The sequence below is a fragment of the Phyllostomus discolor genome, chromosome 2, assembly GCF_004126475.2.
Source record: "Phyllostomus discolor isolate MPI-MPIP mPhyDis1 chromosome 2, mPhyDis1.pri.v3, whole genome shotgun sequence".
NCBI lineage: Eukaryota > Metazoa > Chordata > Mammalia > Chiroptera > Phyllostomidae > Phyllostomus > Phyllostomus discolor.
In genome coordinates this window covers 80,461,271-80,483,013 of record NC_040904.2, presented here as the reverse complement: position 1 = coordinate 80,483,013, position 21,743 = coordinate 80,461,271, and the positions used below count along the sequence as shown (strand labels likewise).

Below are 21,743 nucleotides of genomic sequence, written 5' to 3'. Positions count from 1 at the left end.
GTCACCAGGGAAATTCAAATGAAAACCATACGAGGTATTACTTCACATTTGTCAGAATGGCCATCATCAATAAATCAACAAATAATAAGTGCTGAAGAGGATGAGGAGAAAAGGGAACCTTTGTACACTTTCAGTGAGATTGTAAATTAGTGCAGCCACTATAGGAAACAGTAAGGAGATTCCTCAAAAAATTAAAAATAGAACTATCCAGCAGTTCCACTTCTGGGTATTCAACCAATGAAGACAAAAACACTAATTTGAAAAGATATATGCACCCCTATGTTCAATGCAGTATTACTAGTAATAACCAAAATATGGAAACAACCAAGGTGTGCATCAATAGATGAATGGATAAAGAAGATATGATATGGGCCTAGACGGTATTATGCTAAGTAAAATAAGTCAGACAGAGAAAGACGAATACCATATAATCTCATATGTGAAAACTAAGGAAAAATAAAACAGAATAAAATGAATAAACAAAACAAACAGACCCAGAGAGCTAGAGAACAAGCTGATTATTGCCAAAGGGGAGGAGGTGAAGGGATGGGAATAAGAAAATTAAAAAAACACAAGTTTTTGCTCATGTGGAACTGATATCCTAGTGGTGGGGTAGAGCACAGACAATACATGAAGCAGCAAAATATATAGTATGGCAGAGGGTGGAAAGTGCTGTGAGGCATGCTCAGGGTGGAGGAATGGCTTGAGTTTTAAGTATGGCAATATAATAAGGAGGGCTTCACTGAAAACTGACATCTAGAAAGCAAATTAATAGCCCTGGCCTGGTAGCTCAGTTGGTTCGAGTGTCTTCCTGATACACCAAGATTGAGGGTTTCGTTCCTGGTCAGGGCACGTACAAGAATCAAAGCACATACAATCAATGCATAAATAAGTGGAAACATGAATTGATGTTTTTCTTTCTGAAATTAATAAATAAAAATTTTTAAATATTAAGTGAATAAATAAATAAATAAATAACTGTAGCATTTGACTATAGGAAAAGGAACAAAATACTAACAGGAATTTAGAAGATGTCATATAATAGGTTCTCAATCTGCATTTGTTAAATCTGTCTAAAGAAACCATATAGTGCCCATCACACCTGATCACTGTTATGACAGTCCTTCTTACTTTGGGCCCCAAGACTTTCCTCTCTCACATTACTTGTCCAGAGCCAATTTTCAGAAGAACCAGTCAAGAAAAATGATTCAATGGCTCTGATACCACAATGCTGGGAATAATGAAAAACCAGAAGAAGCATTGGAAATTGTCCTTGACTAATGATTACAACCTTATCAAATAATAGAATGATCCCATTTTAACATCAGAGAATTTCTAGATTCCCTCCCCACCCCACGGCATCCCACAATTTGACTGTGGCTATCCTTTTAGTACCTGTTGATTAAGAGAGAAAGACATGCCCATACCAGTCCAGGTGGCCTCTTACAATGGAGCCCTGACCCAGGTATCTTCAGCTTACCTGATGAGGCCACCAACATTTTAGACTGAATTTCTCTTTGTATAAATGAGGAAAGGAGAATTCCTGACTAAGAAAAATAGCCAGGGTGTAATTCAGAAAAGCACAGAATGTTTAAGTAGAGATTTGGAAATATTCAGAAACCGCAACCAATACAACCTGAGGACTCTGACTCAAAGAAACATGCCAATGCCTGATTAATGAATTTCATTCTTGGGGAAACAGAAATGTTCTTTTAAAAAAATTATTTTTTAGTTACGATTTACATACACATCATTTTGTTTCAGTTTCAGATGTATAGCATAGAGGTTAGGCAATCATATACTTTCAAAGTGACCCCCCACCCCCAGAGACATACATATTCTTGTTTTTTTCTCATTTTCATTTGGCACTTTAGTGTTAATTTTATCATTAGGTTCAAGGTATTATTAAGAAATCTCCACTGAGCTCTTGCAATGTTTTTTGCCCCAGGGAAATGCCTTGATGGGTTGTCATATGAAACGCAGGGTGCCCAGTAAAATTTGAATTTCAAATAACGCATGCAATACATAGCACATATTTATGCTAGAGATCGTTTATTTACCTGACATTCAAATTTCACTGGTATTCTGTACTTTCATTGTTGTTAGATGCAAATTTGCTTTCAGATGTTCAGAGTACTTACTACCAAGTAGTGAAAGGTAGGAGCTGAAAACACGGGTGACATTCTTGCACAGCTGTCAACACTGGTTACTAACACATTTTCTGGAGACCTTTCAGATTTTTTTCAAAGGAAGGCTCGTGTATTGTTTTAAAGATTTTATTTATTTATTTTTAGACCGGGGGGAAGGGAAGAAGAAAGAGAGGGAGAGAAACATTAATGTGTGGTTGCCTCTTGTGTGCGCCCTACTGGGGACCTGGCCTGAAACATCCCACAACCCAGGCATGTGCCCTGACTGGGAATCGACCCAGTGACCATTTGGTTCACAGGCCGTGCTCAATCCACTGAGCTACACCAGCCAGGACTTTGTGTATAGTTTTCTCAGAGTCATGCGGTTCTTCATGGACACACAGCCCTACAGACTCCAGCAGGCAGGCAGCAGCTACTCATCCTTCTTCTTCCCCTCTGCTCACTTTCATTTGCTTTGTGGTTTGGTCATGAATGTGTATACCTGGCCTTCTGTGAGGTGGGACAGAAGCAAAGGTGAAGCGTTCTTTGGGATGAAGTAATGACTTTAGGGTTAAAGCAGGGGACAGGGGACAGTAGGAAGGAGACTTGCACTCACTCAGACCCCTCACTTTCCTGTGCAGAAGTCAGAGCCTCTTCAATGAAGCACAATGAGCTGTAAACCTCCCCACTTTGTCTTGTCTGAACTTGAATTTAAAGGAGGTTGGAGTTCAGATACTTTTTGTCTCATTCCCTCTCATAGTTTCCCTCTCCATAAGTTAGATTCAAAGGAAAAGCTGATGTTGGATCTTTTTTATTTTCATTTTTCAAATTTATAAGATTGGATATTTTAGGATTTTTTTCATGCCAATTATAAAATGAACAAATGTATTCCCAAACCATGCAGAATACTATGACAAAGCCAAAGAAACAGATCATTTAAATGGCCATTCACATTGAAATTTTGTCACCTCAAGGCCGACCTGTGTAAAAGAATGACATTTCATAACATGTTCTAGGGGTCAGAGGGTTTTGCTGGCTAGGCAGTTGGAAAGGAAGCACTGGAAATTGGGCTTCTTGTTGGATAGGATTTTGTTTCCTACCCAGAAATGGGATTTTGAAGGTTCGTTTTACAAAGTTCTCTGACGGTGAATGCCAGTGTCTTCCCTCTGTGCCCGCAAGCAAGACCTCAAATTCTTGGTCGGTAGGGCGTGAATATTTGAAATCAGAGGATATAGAAAGATTTTAAAACAGTGCAGTTAGTGGTAGGCTGTAACAATTAACAGAAGAAAATAAGGGCTATAAGGTGGTAGCTCATGAGTTGGCATAAGAGTAGCACTGCTTTGATTCATTCTTGAATTATTTTTGAGAGTGAGCTTGGTGCTTTGATTAGTAAGGAGCTCCTGGACAGTGAGAAGAGATCAAGTGTAAAATGGGGAGAGAAGGGCTGTGGTAAAGAGATGTGCAGGTGCTCTGGGGCCATGGAAGGTGCAGTCTAAATAGAATGGAAGTTCAAGATCAAGGGAAGAGTCACCTCCAAGGCCCAGTCTTTCCAGCTTTAACGTTTTCTTTGTGAGTCGTGGGGTCCCAGCTTTCTCAGGACAGACTTGATTCCTGATGTGCTGTTCTATCATCAAACCCTGTGACAGAAGAAAATGAGTCTTTTCCATTTCTTGTTTGCCCTTTCCAACTTTTTAGCTAGAAAATCCCAAGAAGACACAAAAATAGAGAGATTAGTATAATGCAGCCATTACATAGTTTCAACACTTACTAACTCATGGCCAATTTTGTTTTATTTCCCCATCTACTTTTCCTCTTTCCCATGTAATTTTCATATTAGTCTTGATTCTCCAGAGAAACAGAACAAAACGGGTGTGTGTATGTGTGTGTGAATAGATGGAAAGATTTATTTGTTCATTTATTTATTTTAAGGAATTGACTCTTGAAATGATGGGGGCTAGCAAGGTCGAACTCTGTGGGGCAGGCCAGCAGGCTGAAGGCCCAGGGAAGGGCCGATGTTGCAGTTTCTGTTGGGGAGACAGTCTGGAGGCAGAATTACTTCTTCCTTGGGTCTACTCTTGAAGCCTTCAGCTGATTAGCTTCTCTCTGCTTTCCTGTCACCGAGAGGAATATCTGCTTTGCTTACTGTCTACTGATGTAAGTGTTGAGCAAATATAAAAATATCTTCACAGCAGCATCCAAGCACTGGGTGCTATGGGCTTAGCCAATCTGACATATAAAATTGTTAACAATTTTGAAACTAATCTGCCATCATATTATTTTGTTTATAATATTTCAGTATGTAGCTCTAAAAAAGATAAAAAAAAACCCTGAAAACAATATACTATTATCACTGTCATGAAATTAAAAACCCTGAAGTGTGTTTGTTTGAATTAAGATCCAAATAAAGCCCACACATTGCAATTATAGATGTGATTCAGCGGAGTCTCTGTTGATGTATAAGTTCTCCTTTCATCTCTGTTTGTTTTGCTTAACTTTTTTTCTGTGGAAAGACTAGTTTGTCTTGTTAAATTTTGCATCGCTGGGTTTTACTGGTTGCATCCCCATGTCATTTACCATGCTTCTCTGCCCCTGTATTCCCTGTAGTTGGTAATATAGAGAGGAGGATGCCCAAATTATTATTTTGCAGTCTTGTTGGCTTGTCTTTCTTGGATGTCAGCAGTCTTTGTTTATCAATGCCTGCATTTACTCATTTATTAGGGTTTGTAAAGTTCTAAATTACAGAATTTCATCTTCAGTTATTAACAGAGGTTTATAAAAAGAGAAATTTCCTCTCGTTAACTATATGGGTACAGTTCTTCCTAATTCTTTATCCCAGTGTTTCCCAAGGTCAAGTTGATGAACTCCTGGGTGTCTGCTGACACGTTCGTGGGGGCAGGGAGGGAGGTCTGCAAGCTTTTTCATCTAACTGCATTTCATCTCAACAATGACTGAGAAATAGCGTATGCTGGATCACCTGGATGAACCTCTTATGTCAGAGTTCAACCTGATGATGTCAGTGTTCGCACTCACATTTGTATGTAGGACCTGGCAGGGGCAAAGGGCCTGCTCTAATTATCAAAGGTTGATGAATAAGAAATAGACTTGATACACCAGACAGCTTTCCAGTGCTTTCAGTATGAGTAGAGAATTGAGTTGATCTGGGGAACACATTATGTACAGATTCTGGACCAAAGAGAAGATATCAGTAGCTGCCAGTGCCTAAGTCCTGCTGTGAAAGGTGAAAGATCATTGTTGTATTTTATTTGTAGTAGTTTGATTTCTGTTAGTTTTGTGGTTTTGCTTATATTTAATTTATAAATTGCTTTTGTTTTTATAGTTGTCCATATATTTTTACTATTTAAGAAAATTTATAACAAAAACAAGTCAACATACTGGCTCTGAAAGAACTTTTATTTTTCTTTTTAAAAAGTCTGCATGTCATTCCAGTTTGAGAAACAGTGCTTTATCCCCTCCTGGCTCTCGCAGGGCTATTAGCTAACCGCATATTCAGTGTGCTGTGTCCCGCTAGGGAGTGACCTCCTGCAGAGGGTATCTGCAGTCTAGTGGTGTGCCCATGGAGAGCAGGAACACTCAGAGGTAAAGAGCTGTGTTGGGAAGGGCTCTTTCGAGCCTGCTCCCTCCCTGACATCACCCTAAGACACAGCTGCCTCCTGTGTATCTTTCACTGGTGCCTTGTAAGTCTGGGTGAATGGAGAATCCTAGGCCATACCTACACATTGCCACAACAACTCTTTGAAAAGATAAAAAGCAAAATGAAAGCTGCTATCCAAAGTAGCCTTCTCCAACTTTAATGCACTAATGAGTTAGTTACCTGGAGATTGCTAAAATGCAGATTCTAACTCAGTAGGTAGGGATCAGGCTTGAGAAGCTGCATTTCTAATCCTCCCAGCTGAGTGACTATGTTGTCTTTATGTCAGTCATCTTGCTTGACGTTTTTTAGATAATACATATAAAGCTCCTAGTACAGTGTTTGACACAGAGTCAGCATTCAATAAATGTTCAAGAGTCTTGTTATGATTGTTCGAGTTAGCTTTTGAGGCACAGAGAAGGGTGGAAGTGATGGGAAAGAGGGTGGGGGTTCAGGGGTAGGCAGGCTAGAGTCAGGATCCCACTTTTGCATTTATAAGCTATTTGACGTGGGCAAGTTAGCCTTTCATGTCTCTGTCCTGTCAGTGTAAAATGGGGACAGAGACAGTGCTTCACGAAGTCGAGAGGACTCTGTACACTGCTGGAGTGGTGGGTGCTCAACAGATGTCTTTTTTGTCCTTTTTCCCTTTTGGACATAGACTTGGGGTTGAATCTTGGTTCTCTCATGACACTCTTGTGAATTGTGTTATAATACTTATAAAATGCACCTCTTTACCATTATCTTTAAAGCGAAGATAATAATTATGAGGATTAAATTAATTAGTCCATGTAAAATGTGTTGGCATATTGGATGGCTCTTAGCATTCCTCCCATTTAATAGCCGGCCACACCTTTTCCGCTCCCAGCTTCAGCCTTTCCATGTTTTCTTATGCACTTGTGTAACTTTTACGTACTCCAGCACGAGGAGACCTGCCTCCCTGCCCCTAACACTGCCCTTCCCTGGGGTGAACACTTCCATAGCCCATCACAACCAGGCAGGGAAAGGGACTTTGTGCGTCATTGCTTCTCAATCCCATTCTTCACACCCTAGACACACAGACATCATTTTGGGTTCCTGTCTGAGTTGGAATCAGACATTCCTCTGGAGAGCTTGGAGGCATTTAAAGCAAAAACAGCCTATAACATTTATGCAGCGTCTTCTATGTGGCAAGAACTTTACTTATATTATGTCAGCTTATCTTCAGCTTTATAAGGTAGTTCTAGTAATATCATCATTCTCATTTTATAGAAGAAGAAGAAACGGAAGCAAAGTTAAATAATGTCCCTCAGGTCAAGCACACAGCATTTGGCTGAACTTTGCATGCAAATGGTCTGATCCCAGAATGTGGGTTCTTATTCCCTGAGGGGGAATTTTAAGATGTTGATGTTTGGGCTTACCCAGACTAACTGAAGCAGAATCTCTAGGGATGGGGTTCTGGCTGTGTGTGTGTGTGTGTGTGTGTGTGTGTGTGTGTGTGTGAGCTCTTCAAGGGATTCTATGGCGCAGCCAGGATGGAGAAGTAGATAACACTATGCTTGTGAGTCTCCCTCTATGATTGGGAACCTGAGCCTGTAGAGGGCACTAACTGCTCTTGTTCTCTACTTTTCCTCTGCCTGTTGGTGATTTAAAACATTTTTATGTTTAATTTTATGATTGTCAGAGGTCCTCCTCTGAATGGCATTCCTAAGGAGGTGTGGTAAGCTGAATAATGGGCCCCCAAAGATGTCCATGCCCTAGTCTCCAGAAACCAAGAGCATGTGTAGGGAAGGCAAAACTTGATCTTTAGCCATGTTACAGCTGGGCCTCTTTAACAAAAAGACATATTAACAAGGCAGTTTTTTTAATACGGCACATATCATGTTGAAAAACTCGACAAAAAGTAACTCAAAGCAGAGGCTTTGAATTCCAGCTTACATAGCATCCTCAATGAAGAACACTTTGTAGAAAGTCACTTTTAGGGTTCCAAGGACTGCAAACTGGGGGAAGGTAAAATATATGGGAGGTAACTAATGGGGTAAGGTTAGCATGTAGCCTCCTCTGATGCCATCTCTGGGAAGAGAAAAATGTTTAAGCTGTTCTTTTAAAAAAGGAATTCAAGGACATGTTTGTTTATTGTTAAAAATTTAAAACAATTACTATTTAAGGTAGTCTTTTCTTAAGCCTAGGACAGTTCAATGTATTTCTTTTCTCTAAGCCTGGAGCTGACGGGGTCTTGTTACAGGATAAGAAACAATCAAATAGCCTTAATGTATGTTCTTGGGACCTTGCTCTAGGTACCAGTGGGATACTTGTATAGAATAAGAACTCTCTGCAAAAAATCTTTTTAGATACACAAGTCCAAATCTTTAAAGGTATACCCATTTTAATAGGACTCTAAACCATTGCTCTTTTATGGCTTAAAGTCAATAAGCCTTTATGGCTTAACTGTGGATCCAAGAGGGGTCCCCAGAAAGGATACAAAAGATGCATTCCCCTCACGATCCAAAGTTTCTCCCAAAGACACTTTAAGAAAATAAAGACCTTCATTGTTACAGGAGGTGAAGAAACTCTGGTCTCTCACAGAGATGCCTTAAATCACAGACCGGCTAATCTGTATTACCTGATGGGTTACTGGGAATTTTCCCATCACAAATAAAACTAAGAAAGGAGAGATGACAATGGCCCTATATGGCCTCCTTATGACAAATGTACAAAAGATAGTGACAAAGAAAACAATGACTATTCCTGAAAGGTTACATGTAGCCCACAACCAAATCCACAGAGTCACCATTTGAAGAACTAAGTTTTACAATTTTTTTTGAGAGGGGTGACATTTGGAAAGGAATTTGGGAAAGAAGGGTTAAGGAAAAATTTTACCTCCCTTTCTTGGCTGGGCACTGCAAACAGAGGTCTGGGACTGCTGACTCTGGCAAGAATTCTTACCTCTCACTGGCTTTTTGTCAGTTTTCCCAGGATCCCACGTGCTGGCTCTGGAGCTGGTTGAGCATCCCAACTGGCCCCATCTGCGTCTGCAGAGACTTGGGAGGCATAACTGTACCCATCTTGGGTTTTAGCAGGGACTCTTTAATAAGCAGACAAATTAACAAGAAAAAAACAGTTTTTATTTATTTATTTATTCCTTATTTATGGAGAAGTCTTTTACTTTTCTGTGTTCTCTTACATATTCTTAATCTATTTGCATGTATTACTTTTGTAATTGAGCAGTTAACACAAATATGTAATGATACACAATTGATGGTGAAATAAAAAGTATAATTCCAGTTCAATAAAAAAAAATAAAATTTGTATGTCAGCACACATGAAGAGTCTCTCTCCATATATTAGGAGGGATCCAAAAAACCTGGAATTAATTTATCAAAAATTGTATATTTATTCTTTCATAGTCATCTTCAGTCTCTTTAAAAGGACTCTCCATTTGATGCACTATACCTATCAAGACGTTTTTTCCACGGCTCAGAACACTTTTTGAACTTGTGGATTTTGATGCCTTTTGGTATTTCTACCATTTTTTGCTTCACCTCTTCCACATCGGCAAAATGTTTCCCTTTGAGGATGTTTTTCACCTGGGTAAACAAAAAAAAAGTTGCTTGGGGCAAGATTGGGCAAATAAAGAGGTGAGGCATAGGGGCCATGCCGTTTTCAGTCAAAAAATGCTGAACACTCAGCATGGTGTGAGCCGATGTCTTGTAAACCACCCACCACAAAATGGGCAAACATGTTGAATCTTCCAAAAAAATTCACTGAAGCCGAACACGGCCTCTCACAAAAATGCCAACTGGTGCCCCCATACATCCGTGTTTCTAGAACACTCCCCTAGTGGGGGAAGCCTGTACTACAAAGGGCCTGCCTTCTGGAAAGTAATTCCATTTTTGGGGGCGGTTCACTCTCATATTTGTGGCAGATTTTTTTTAAAAGATTTTATTTATTTTTAGAGAGAGGGGAAGGGAAGGAGAAAGAGAGGGATAGAAACATCAATATACGTGATTGCCTCTCACATGCCCCACTGCTGGCGACCTGGCCCATAACCTAGGCATGCGCCCTGACTGGGAATCAAACCCATAACCCTCTGATTCACAGGCCTGTGCTCAATCCACTGAGCTACACCAGCCAGGGCTTCATGGCAGATTTTTAAAATTTTTTTATTATTGTATTTTGTTGTGTATACTGTGCTCCCATGTATAATGTGCACCCACGTTTTTGACCCGAACTTTCAGAAAAAAAAATCTTTTGTTTTAATTTTTAATTCAATTATTTATTTATTTATATTTAGAAACAAAACCAGTTATTGTATTCCAGGATATTATTTTGCATATGGATATCATTATTGCTTTCTAGAGTTACACTTTTAATGCATACACATAAATAAAAGAATTAAAAACATTTATATAGATACAGAATTAGTACTACCCATGTATAATGTGCATCCTTATTTTTCCCTCAAATATTTGGGCAAAAAATTGCACATTATACACAGCAAAATACAGTATTTTTTAAAAAAAACAGTTTGTACTTACTACTATTTTGTATTAGCTTCAGGTGTACAGCACAGCAGATAAAATTTATATAGTTTAAAGTGTTCCCTCAGAGAATTCAGGTGGCCACCTGGAACCACCCATAGTTATTACAATACTGTTGACTATACTCCCTATGCTTTACCTTACATCCCTGGGACTATTTTGTAACTGCCAGTTAGTACTTCTTAATCCCATTGCCTTTTTTTCACCCTGCCCCCAGCACCCCTCTCCCTGGTATTCATCAGTCTGTTCTCTGTATTTATAAGTTTGTTTTGTTTATTTTGTTCTTTAGATTCCACATATAAGTGCTATCACATGGTATTCAGCTTTCTCTGTCTGACTTATTTCACTTAGCATAATACCCTCTAGGTCTGCTGTTGTAAATGGTGAGATTTTATTCTTTTTTTATGTACCACAGCTTTTTTAAAATTGTTGTTCAAGTACAGTTTTCTGCCTTTTCCCCCTACCCAGGCTCATCCCCCAGCCCTCTCCACCTCCCTCCCATTTCTACCCCCCATTATTGTTCATGTGTCTTTTATACTTGTTCCTGCAAACCCTTCACCCTTTTCTTCTGAAATTCCTGCCCCTCTCCCCTCTGATCACTGACAGCCTGTTCTCTATTTCAGTGTCTTTGGTTGTATTTTGCTTATTTGTTTGTTTTGTTGATTAGGTTCCAGTTAAAGGTGAGATCATATAGTATTTGTCTTTCACCACCTGGCTTATTTCACTTAGCATAATGCTTTCCAGTTCTATCCATGCTGTTGCAAAGGGTAGGAGCTCCTTTTTTCTTTCTGCTGCATAAAATTTCATTGTGTAAATGTACCATAGTTTCTTGATCCATTCATTTGTTGGGCACCTAGGTTGCTTCCAACACTTAGCTATTGTAAATTGTGTTGCTGTGAACACTGGGATGCATAGGTTCTTTTGGATTGGTGTTTCAGGGTTCTTAGGATATAATCCTAGCAGTGGAATTTCTGGGTCAGCAGGCAGATCCATTTTGAGTTTTCTCTTTTGAGGAAATTCCATATTGTTTTCCATAGTGGTTGCACCAGTCTGCAATCCCACCAACAGTGTACTAGGGTTCCCTTTTCTCCACAACCTCTCCAACACTTGTTGTTTGTTGCTTTGTTTATTATGGCCATTCTGACTGGTGTGAAGTGGTATCTCATTGTGGTTTTAATTTGCATCTCTCTGATGGCTAGCGATACTGAGCATCTTTTCATATGTTTCTGCACCCTCTGTATGTCCTCCTTGGAAAAGTGTCTGTTAAGTCCTTTGCCCATTTTTTTAATTGGGTTGCTTGTCTTCCTGGAGTGGAGTCATGTAAGTTCTTTATATATTTTGGAGATTAAACCCTTGTCTGAGGTATCATTGACAAATATGTTTTCCCATACAGTTGGTTCTCTTTTCATTTTAATGCTGTTTTCTTTTTATTTTGATTAAATCCCCTTTGTTTATTCTTTCCTTTATGTCCCTTGCTCTAGGAGACATATCAGTGAAAATATTGCTGCGTGAAATATCTGAGATTTTCCTGCCTGTGTTCTCCTCTAGGACTTTAACGGAGTCACAACTTATATTTAAGTCTTTTATCCACCTTGAATTTATTTTTGTGTGTGGTGTAAGTTGGTGCTTGAGTTTCATTTTTTTGCACGTAGCTGTCCAGCTCTCCCAACACCATTTGTTGAACATGCTATTTTTACTCCATTTTATGTTTCTTCCCCCTTTGTCAAAAATTAATTGACTGTAGACACTTGGGTTTATTTCTGGGCTCTCTGTTCCATTCCACTGGTCTATGTGTCTGTTTTTATGCCAGTACCAGGCTGTTTTGATTACAGTGGTCTTGTAATACAGTTTGATATGAGGTATTGTGATGCCTCCTACTTTGCTTTTCTTTCTCAAAATTGCAGCAGCTGTTCGGGGTCATTTATGGTTCCATATAAATTTTTGAAGTGTTTGTTCTATATCTGTGAAATATGGCATGCACTACAGCTTTTTTATCTACTAGTCTACTGATGGACACTGGGGCTGCTTCCAAATCATGGTTATTGTAAATAACACTGCAATGAACATGGGGGTGCATGTATCCTTTCAAATTAGCATTGGGGGTTTCTTCAGATATATTTCCAGAAGTGGAATCACTGGGTCATGAGGCAGTTCCATTTTTAATTTTTTGAGGAAACTCCACAGTGATAAAAACAGTTTATTAATGCATGCAGTACACATAACAGGGAGAAAAAACCTCAGTGAAAATTAACTTAAGGTGGTGGCTTAGAATTCCAGCTTAAATAGTCTCTGCAACAAAGGACAATAGATTTGTCAAGAAATGGGAGGAAACAGAAAACAGTTTTAGGAGGCAAACTGTGAGAAGGTAAACACGTGGGGGGAACTAATGAAGTAAAATTTGTTTGCAGATTCTTCTGGTACCATCTCTGGGCTAAGAATCTATTTCCAGTGACAGGAGAGTTTATATCCTGCCTGTATATCACCTGGTAGAAAGGTGAGGGTAGAGACAGCTTTTCCTGCATTTGCTGCTTCTCAGTTGACTTCAGATCAAAATAATTTTCATACCAAAGAGGCATATTTTGGTATGAGATATTCTGGTTTCCTTCACATGGTAAAAGGGATTTTGAAGATTTGATTAAGTTAAGGATTTTGGGATGGGAAGATTACTCTGGATTACCTGAGTTGGCCCAGTGTAATGACTACAAGGGTCCTGGTCCTCATAAGAGGGAGGCAGGAGGATTGGTCAGAAGGAGAACATGTGATAGCAGAAGAATGGGGGTCAGCATCCGAGAGAGATCTGAAGATACTGTGATGTTGGACTTGAAGGTGGAGGAAAGAGCCATGAGCCAAAGAATGCAAGAAATCTCTAGAAGTTAGACAAGGCAAGGAAATGGATTCTCCCTTAGAACCTCTAGAGGGAGCAAGGCCCTGCTAACACCTGGATTTTACTCCAGTGAGACCCATTTCAGACTTCTGACCTTCAGAACTGTAAGTTAGGACATTTGTGTTGTAATTTTTTAGAGCAGCCACAGGACACTAAAGCAGGGGTGGTTGGTGTTGTAGAAGAACCCTGTCCACCAGTACCCCAGATGTTTGGGCTCCTTTCCTGCCTTCTGCCTCCTACAGACTGTGGACATTCAGGCAAGACGTGGAATGTCTCAAGCTCAGCAGCCTCTTCTGTGAAATGGAACCAATAGCATTTGAGGGCAGGACTGGGCCGATGGCATCAGCCACTTCACAGAGGCAGTCCCTTCGGGGCCTTGGGCCTTTGGCTCAGCTCAGCCCAGCCCAGCACTTCCAAAGTGGAACCATGGCCCCCTCTCTCCCAAGCTGAGCCCGAGACTTCTCACGTTGTCTTGGGTTCTTTCATCGAAATCTGAAATTATCTTGTTTCTTTCTTTACTTATCATAGGTACTTTCCAAAATCAGGAATTATTACTTCTTAGATTGGGTTTTAAAAATGTAACAGTTAAAATACACAGTGAGACATAAATTTCCCAACCCCAAGTGACTGAGAGACCAAAGAGTTATTCCGCTGATGACTCCTTCTGTACTCAAAATTGCACAGTGTTCAGACATCAGCATAGTGGTTCAGCCTCTGCTTACATGATTTATTTTTTCATAAGCTAGATTGGAACATGACTTTCCCTCTCTTGTCACCACTTTCACTGTTTGATGGTGGACACAGAGCACTTTTCCCACATTGGTCATCTTTTTCAAAGTGGGGAGATGTTCCAGATAGACCTCATGTGATTACACCTGAAACGAATATAACTGGCAGTGGTGGTGCCCAAGGATCAGTCCTCGATGTCATGTATGTCATATTTATGCCCGCCCCCGCTTTGTCCTTAGCGGTAATATTAACCAGCAAACTTGAAAGATTTTTATGTTAGACGTCATGGGAATTATGCAGACATTATTTTTCCAAATAATGTTGTGTTTGTTTATTGGTTGCAATAATGTGTACATGATCTTTCTGAGGAAGGGGGACACAATCCTGGTTGGACTTTGGTGCAATTGTTAACAGCTAAATTAGTTGCATGTCCCTTTTTTCCCAGTAGAAAAGGAAAAAGTTCTTGTGTTAAGGGAATTTGACCAAGAGCCTTTTAAAGCAGCACTCTAAAAAAATTTATTAAGCCCTGGCTGGCGTAGCTCAGTGGGTTGAGCACGGGCTGCGAACCAGGCATTGCAGGTTCAATTCCAAGTCAGGGCACATGCCTGGGTTGCAGGCCATGGCCCCCAGCAACTGCACATTGATGTTTCTCTCTCTTTCTCTCTCTCTCTCTCCCCCTTCCCTCTCTAAAAAATAAATAAATAAAATCTTTTAAAAATTTATTAAATTTATTGGGGTGACATTGGTTAATAAAATTATATAGGTTTCATAGAATTGAATGTTATATAGGAATAAAAATGAATAAATTACATGCAACAAGATGTATTCTCACAAACATTTATATGGAATATGTAAAGCATATATAAAAAATCCTACAAAATATTTATAGGATTTATATTTATATTATATTAAAGTCAAAACTGGGTAAAACTAACAAAAATAAAAATCAGGATAGTGCTTAATTTGGTGAGAAGTATTGGTAACTGGCAGAGATCTCAAGGAGAAATTTTGGTTTTCTGGTAATATACAATTTGTTAACATTTTCTATATGCATATTATATTTTAATAAAAAGTAATTAAAAGAAAAATTTTATATGTTTCAAGTGTACAGTTCTATAATACATCATTTGTACATTGCATTGTGTGTTCACCACCCAAAGTCAAGTCTCCTTCTGTCACCATATGTTTGATCCCCTTTACCCTCTTTTACCTCCCTCACCCCCTTTCCTTCTGGTAACCACCATGCTGTTGTGCCTATGAGTTTCTGTTTGTTTTTCTTCTTTGTTTATTTGTTGCTTTCAGTTTTATGTTCCACCTATGCATAACATCATATGGTTCTTGACTATTTTGGTCTGACTTATTTTTCTTAGCATGATAGCCTCAAGATCCATTCATGTTGTCATAAATGGCAGTGTTACATGTTTTCTTATGGCTGAGAAGAATTCGATTGTATTTATGTATCACATCTTTATCCAATCATTATTGAAGAACACTTTGGTTGTTTCCATGTCTTGGCCCTCATGAATAATACTGCAATGAGCATAGGAGTACATATATTTTTACAAATAAGTGTTTTCAAAATTTTGGGGTAGATACCCAGAAGAGGGATTGCTGGGTCATATGGTAGCTCTATTTTTGGAGGAATGTCACTGTTTTCCATAGTGACTGTACCAGTTCTCATTCCCACTAGCAGAGACATGAGGGTTTCTTTTTCTTCATAATCTCTCCAACACTCATTATTTTTTGTCTTGTGGATGATGGCCATTCTGACAGGTGTGAAGTGGTATCTCATTGTGGTTTTGATTTGCATTTCCCTAAACCAGTACTTCTTAACTGGGGAAGGAAATGTGACTTTGCCCCTCAGGACTTGTATCAATGTCTGTCGATATTTTTGACTATCACAACTGGAGGAAGGTACTGTGAGCATCTAGTGTGTAGAGGCCAGAGACATTGCTAAACATCTTACCACAGGAGAGCCCCACACAACAAAGAATTCTGGGGCCTGAAACGTCAATAGTGCTGTTGAGAAGGGCCGCTCTGGGCTGGTGTTTCTCAGACTTCAATGTGTGTTTGAAACACCTGGGGATCTGGTTAGTATGAGGACTCTGATTTGACCTCGTGTCCCTGATGGATAGAAATGTATGCAACACATCACAGTTGTTTAATAAATATTAATAAATGTGTGTTGCAAACATGGATGGATAGTTAGAGGGATGAGGAAATGAGTGATAGAGCAGGGAGCAAGGAAAACTCATCATTCCTATACATATCTCTGAGTAACCTCAGAGGCACACAGTCATAGAAAAACTGAATTTCCTCTCAACAAGCCAGAAATTTGCTAAAAGTCTTTCCCAGGGAACCCCAGACGTCCTTAGGTTAAAAATGACCTCGTTTCTCTAATGTCTCACAGTGTCCCTTCTGACATAGGGTGAGGGTTCAATGGTTAGTTGTTTTAGGTGGTTGCGGAGGCCAGGTGTGTGTTAGAGGGATACAGTGGAAAAAACATGGAGGCCCTAACCCAGGACTCACACCTGATCAAATCAAATGTGTTAGATGGATACGTGGAAAAAACACAGAGGCCCTAACCCAGGACTCACACCTGATCAAATCAAATTTATGTGTGTGTTAGTGGCAGGACGGGGGGGGGGGGGGGGGGGGGGGGGGGGGAGGAAGTGGAGAACCAGAACAGGTTTTTAGAGGAAAATCAGATTAGAATGAATTTCTCAGAGTAGCCTGCTGGGGAAAAGGCATCCACCAGTGGGCAAGATGAAGCTGAAGGGTAGGGAGAATTGGATGCTTGTGTGGTTTATAAGCCTATGAGCTTCATAAACCAGAGCTTCATTAGCCCTAGTGGGCAAATCATTTCCCTTTTCCTTATTCTTGGCTCTCTGGGCTTCTATTTATTATCTTCTGTCTACTACCCCTCCACAGACAGATATCTAAGATGAGCCAAAATTTGGAATTTGATCCAAAAGTGTCTTTATTTCCCAAGATGGTCTTTGTGCTCTTGGAAACAATTTGCTTAGGATGCTGATACAACTCTGCTGCCTTCTAAGAGCTGGTTGTGGCAGGCACAAGGGAGAAAAGGAAGGGAAGAGCAGGATGCAGGAAAGTGGATAAAGAGAAGAGAGTCAGCCAAGGCCATGAGAACTGGGCTGGAGAACTTTTCTGTAGATAGGACAAGGATTTGTTCAGATGTCATTGTCAAAAGAGCTCCCGCCAGCAACACTTCCCTGTTAGAAGGTGTGAGGTAAATGAACGTGTCAACACTGTTGATTCAGGTGTGGTCACTGCACTGTGGCTGTACATTCCTCAGTAAGCTAGTGTGGGCCACTGGCTGCCTGAGCCTGTGCCCTGAGCCACAGTGACGCAGCCTTCTCCTCTGGGTGGAGACTGGGGGGCGGGATACTGAGTGTGGGAGTCATGTCTTTGAGGAAGCAGCTCATCAAGCAGTTCTAATTTTTAGAACTTGTGATGTGTCACCTCACATGGCAAAAGGGATTTTGCAGAAGTGATTACCATGTTTTTGGACTATAAGATGCACTCACCCCAAATTTGGGAGGAAAATGGGGGTACGTCTTATAGTCCTAATGTAGCTTACCTGGCTCGCTGTGGGAAGGGGGAGCGGCAGTGGAGTGGGGTCATAGATTATTAAATATTTTACCTCATTTTTTGCTTTAAATTTTTTTTCCTATTTATCTCCTCTAAAACCTAGGTGCGTCTTATGGTCTGGTGCGTCTTATAGTCCTAAAAACACAGTAAGTTAATGAGATGTGATCATGCGGGCAGGCCCAATCTAATCACATGGCCCCTTAAAATTGGAGAACATTTTCCAGCTGAGTTACAGCAACAACAGAAAGTAGATATACTTGCTCACCATGGAGGTCTCAATAACTTGAAGCAAATCCTTAGATATGTATGAGGTACTCAATCATCATTCATTGACTTGAACTTGTGAAGCAGCACGAAGCCTGGAACTGCAGAATGACTTCTTAAGTTCTCACCTCTGGCATGTAGACCCTTGTCAAATGAAGTCCTTGCAGACTGCTCAGCCCCACTCTCTGTTTTGTTGGTGGCCCTGCGCACTCCGACTTTGACTACAGGAGTGGTAATAAACCACTCAGGCCACATGCACAGCTTTGTCTCCTTTTCATGTGCTTACAACTCAATGGTAGAAAGTCCTAGAAGGGGAAGCCCTTACCCTACAGTGTTTAGCCTGCTCAAAGGTGATTGATGAAGATTGTTTGATGGGCTATTTACAGACCTTTTCTAATTCTTGCCCTTATCTCTAGGGGAGTAGGATGAGGTGTGGAATCAGATACATACAAGGAATTTGGAATTTTAGTGCTGGCCTTCACTAACTCTGTGACTTACCATAGGTTAGTAGATCTCTTGGAGTCTCAGTTTCCACATACTTATGGCAGAAGTAATACTTCCTTGACTTGTCCCAAAGACAGGATAACTGAAAAGTTATTAGCATGTACTGGCGGTCAGTGGATACTAGCCCCTTTCTCATCTCAGGTGCAACACTACAAACAGAGTCCAGGCTTCTGTTTACTTTGAAGAGTTGATTACAGGCAGGTGATGCAACATAACATTTGTTCTTACTTTCTACTTGTTGTTCTTTTTCTTAAGACATTAATATGACTTGCATCACTATCTATTATATTTTCAAGTTCACAGTCTGTCATTCTGGATGTCTGGTTCAAAATTGCCCATATGACATGGATAGTTTTATAATTTAAAGATGGAGATGGATATAGGAATAAGGCAGGGGTATAGAAGAGATCAAAATAAAATAAAATGCTATCTTAATAACAAGATAAAATAACTAGAATGGCAGTGCTCTAGAGGGTTATTGTCTTGTGACAGACAGATTATTATTCTGGCCTCAGGGGCAGCTGTGGAGCCACCCACCTCTGTCCACTGTGAGCAAATACATCAGGGTTTATGACACTGGCAGTCGACAAATGGCCTCTGGGGTATGGTGATGGGGAGGGCACATTGAAATCTTACTGTCACAGTGCCACTCTGCTTGTTTTCACATACTCTAAGCCTTTGGTTCTCAAAGCTCAAGAATGTGTGAACGTTAACCGGTGGGTACCTGTTGAAATTTAGGCTCCTGCCCCTCACCCTGCTGATTGATTCAGTAGACCTAAAGCAGGGCCAGGACTCTGCATTTGATTAACTACTACAACTGTTTCTGACACTGGTTACCACCCAAGTCAGTGTTTCAAGGATATCAAGTTCATGCAGGAGCTCATCACACACTGGCTATTTATTTATTTATTATTTTATCCTCACCTGAGGACATTTTTATTTTATTGCTTTTAGAGAGAAAGAGGCAGAGAGAAAGAAAGATAGACAGAAACATTGGTTGGTTGCCTTATTGTACATGCCCCAACCAGGGATTGAACCTGGTTATGTGCCCTGAATGGGAATTGAACCTGCGACTTTTCCGTCCAAAGGTCGATGCTCCAACAAACTGAGCAACACCGGCCAGGACCACTGGCTACTTACTGAGTGCTAACTAGGTTCAGAGCATTATAGAAGACATGGCCCTTGCTCATCAATGGTTTAACATTGAGACAAAATGTAAGGCTTGTATACAGACAGGATAACAGCTGCTGGCTCTCCAAATTAGAGTCAGATTTTTCCTGCTTTCTTGTTCTCATTTTACTTTGTGCAAGCCTCACACTGGTTTAGAATAATTTGTGCACCCATCTGTCTACGACGTTGCATATTCCTTGAGAACATGTGAACTTCCTTATTGACCTATAGCAATTTTGTTCCATCATCTTGTTTCTTTTTTTGGCTTCATAGGGTGGGCTTTCTTCTCATTTTATTTTTGGTTTGTTCCATCATCTTTTATTATCCTATAACTTTGGTTTTGACCATGACTCCAACCCTGGCACCTGTGGCAATCTCTTGCTTGAGGTACTATATGTTAGGAAATGGATTATCTCTATAGGACTTGTCAAACAGGCTCTATTATGTTACTGCTGCCATAACCATTCCCTTTGTCTTATGTTCATCTCGATGACCTGGAAGAGAGATAGCAAAGATCACACATACCCCACTAGCTGGTTCTCATAGCAGGTGGTACGTGCCTGATGCTAGTGGTCATGTGGGTGGGGTGACAAGGTGAGTCTCATTGGGAAATACTCTATGACACAAGTTTAGATAGGGAGATGGGACAGGGAGCTCAAAAGGGTGTGGTCTCTAGGTTCACATTTATGCAGACATGTGACATTGAGAGGCTTATCCGCTCAACTTCATTCTGGGAGTGATGAGCACATTGGTTTAGTCTTCTGGAGGAAGAGCTTTAGTGTTAGGCCAATCACTATCTGCTTTTCCTTCTTGAGACCAGAGCCATTGTAAATTCCTGGAAGAAGAATTGAATTGAACTTGACATTAAGGAAAGTGTGAAGGTAAGAATAGTTTAACTAAGAAAACTCTTTCAAAACAGTTGAAATTTGGGAAAGTGCTGGTCTGAAATGACGGAGAATCAACAAATATGAAACCTATTTGTGCTTGTCTATGCTTTGCTTCGAGTATTAAGGCAAACAGTGAAGTGAAGCTCAATAAATAGTTCAAACTGGCTTAGGGTATTGCAGTTACAGATGTGTCTTGAACTATGAGCCATTAATTAAGATTTAGGAATACTTTATTTTAGTGATGGCTCAAAGTGAAGTTTAAGTTTTCTCCCATAATATTCATTTTATATTTATATGTAGTTGAGATTCCACCAGGAAAACTAGAGTGTTTTTCTCTGGGCTACTTCCCTTTGTGTGCGTGCCTAGTCTGTGGTTTATGTGACTGTAACCACGGACTAGTGGTTGAGAATTAACACCTAACACCTGATTTAGGTCTTGGGATTTACCCAATATTATCTCTTAAGTGCTTCAGTTTTAAAATATTTCCCTTTTGGCTATTGTGTGTGTGTGTGTGTGTGTGTGTGTGTGTGTTGAAGGTGCAGTCAGGAAAAAAAGGGCCAGTGTGGGTATCAGGAGTTCTCTCTCATCTTTAGCCTAGAGGATGATGCCTGGTGTTATTAGGAGGAGGGGGTGTTGGATGGGGGAGGGGTATGAATTTTGAGGTGGAACTGCAGCTAGAAGCCAGTGATTGAATCTTGCACCCTTTTAGGCCTGAGTGAACCACTTTCCCTTTGTGAGATTGTAAGGGCTGAGATCAGGCAGGGAGGATGTTGAGAAAGGACCTTTCTGTTTCCTTTCCTGGAGATTTTCCCTGGAGTTTCTGCTGGTTGTCGGGCAGGTGTGCCCTCCTTTGTGTTTGAGGAAAGCCCTTTCTTCTTCCAAGGGGAATGTGTCTGTTCTTTGGATTAAGATCCAATGAAACTCTGGAACACTTGGCTTGTACAAGTAATAAGTTGTAGCTGAGGGGAATAGTAAAACAGAGGATAAAAAAAGAGACTTATGGAAATGGTGTTTTAGGAGATGACACTGAAGTGATATTTGAGGATCTAGGCAACTCCTTCTCACCACATTGGAAACGAAGTAAAATGACTGTTACTTGCAGTGCCAGAGCGACTGGGTTTGTTGGGTCAGGCAAATACAGCAGGCCTGCTCTGACTTCGTTTTGTTTGGGTCATTTAAACAGAAAATGACAGGAACTATCAGATTATTTTAGATTAAAAGGGTAAAGATACATAAGTTTTATAGCTGAAGTAGAAACAGGGACCCATTTTTCCCCTCCCATTGCAATCACTTCCCATCCCTCTTTAAAAGCCTTCAACCACCCCCCAGTGCCTCCGTGTCCTGTCCCAATGGCTGTGCGGAGACAGGTTTGCTCAGCTCTTGGGGCAGCGGGAACCTGTT

General features: G+C 40.4%; 1 protein-coding gene across 7 annotated transcripts in view; it reads left to right on the top strand.

The window, feature by feature from the left end:
- The window catches only part of TMEM45A (transmembrane protein 45A), an 86,940-nt gene that overhangs the window by 47,314 nt on the left and 17,883 nt on the right, over positions 1 to 21,743 (top strand). Inside the window, exon 1 of one of the 7 annotated variants that reach the window (XM_036018004.1) lies at positions 20,185 to 20,336. The exons of the other annotated variants lie outside the window; for them this stretch is intronic. The gene's annotated coding sequence lies outside the window, so the exon portion shown is untranslated. Of the gene's footprint in view, positions 1 to 20,184; positions 20,337 to 21,743 lie in introns of those variants that run through there. 7 annotated transcript variants of the gene reach the window in all.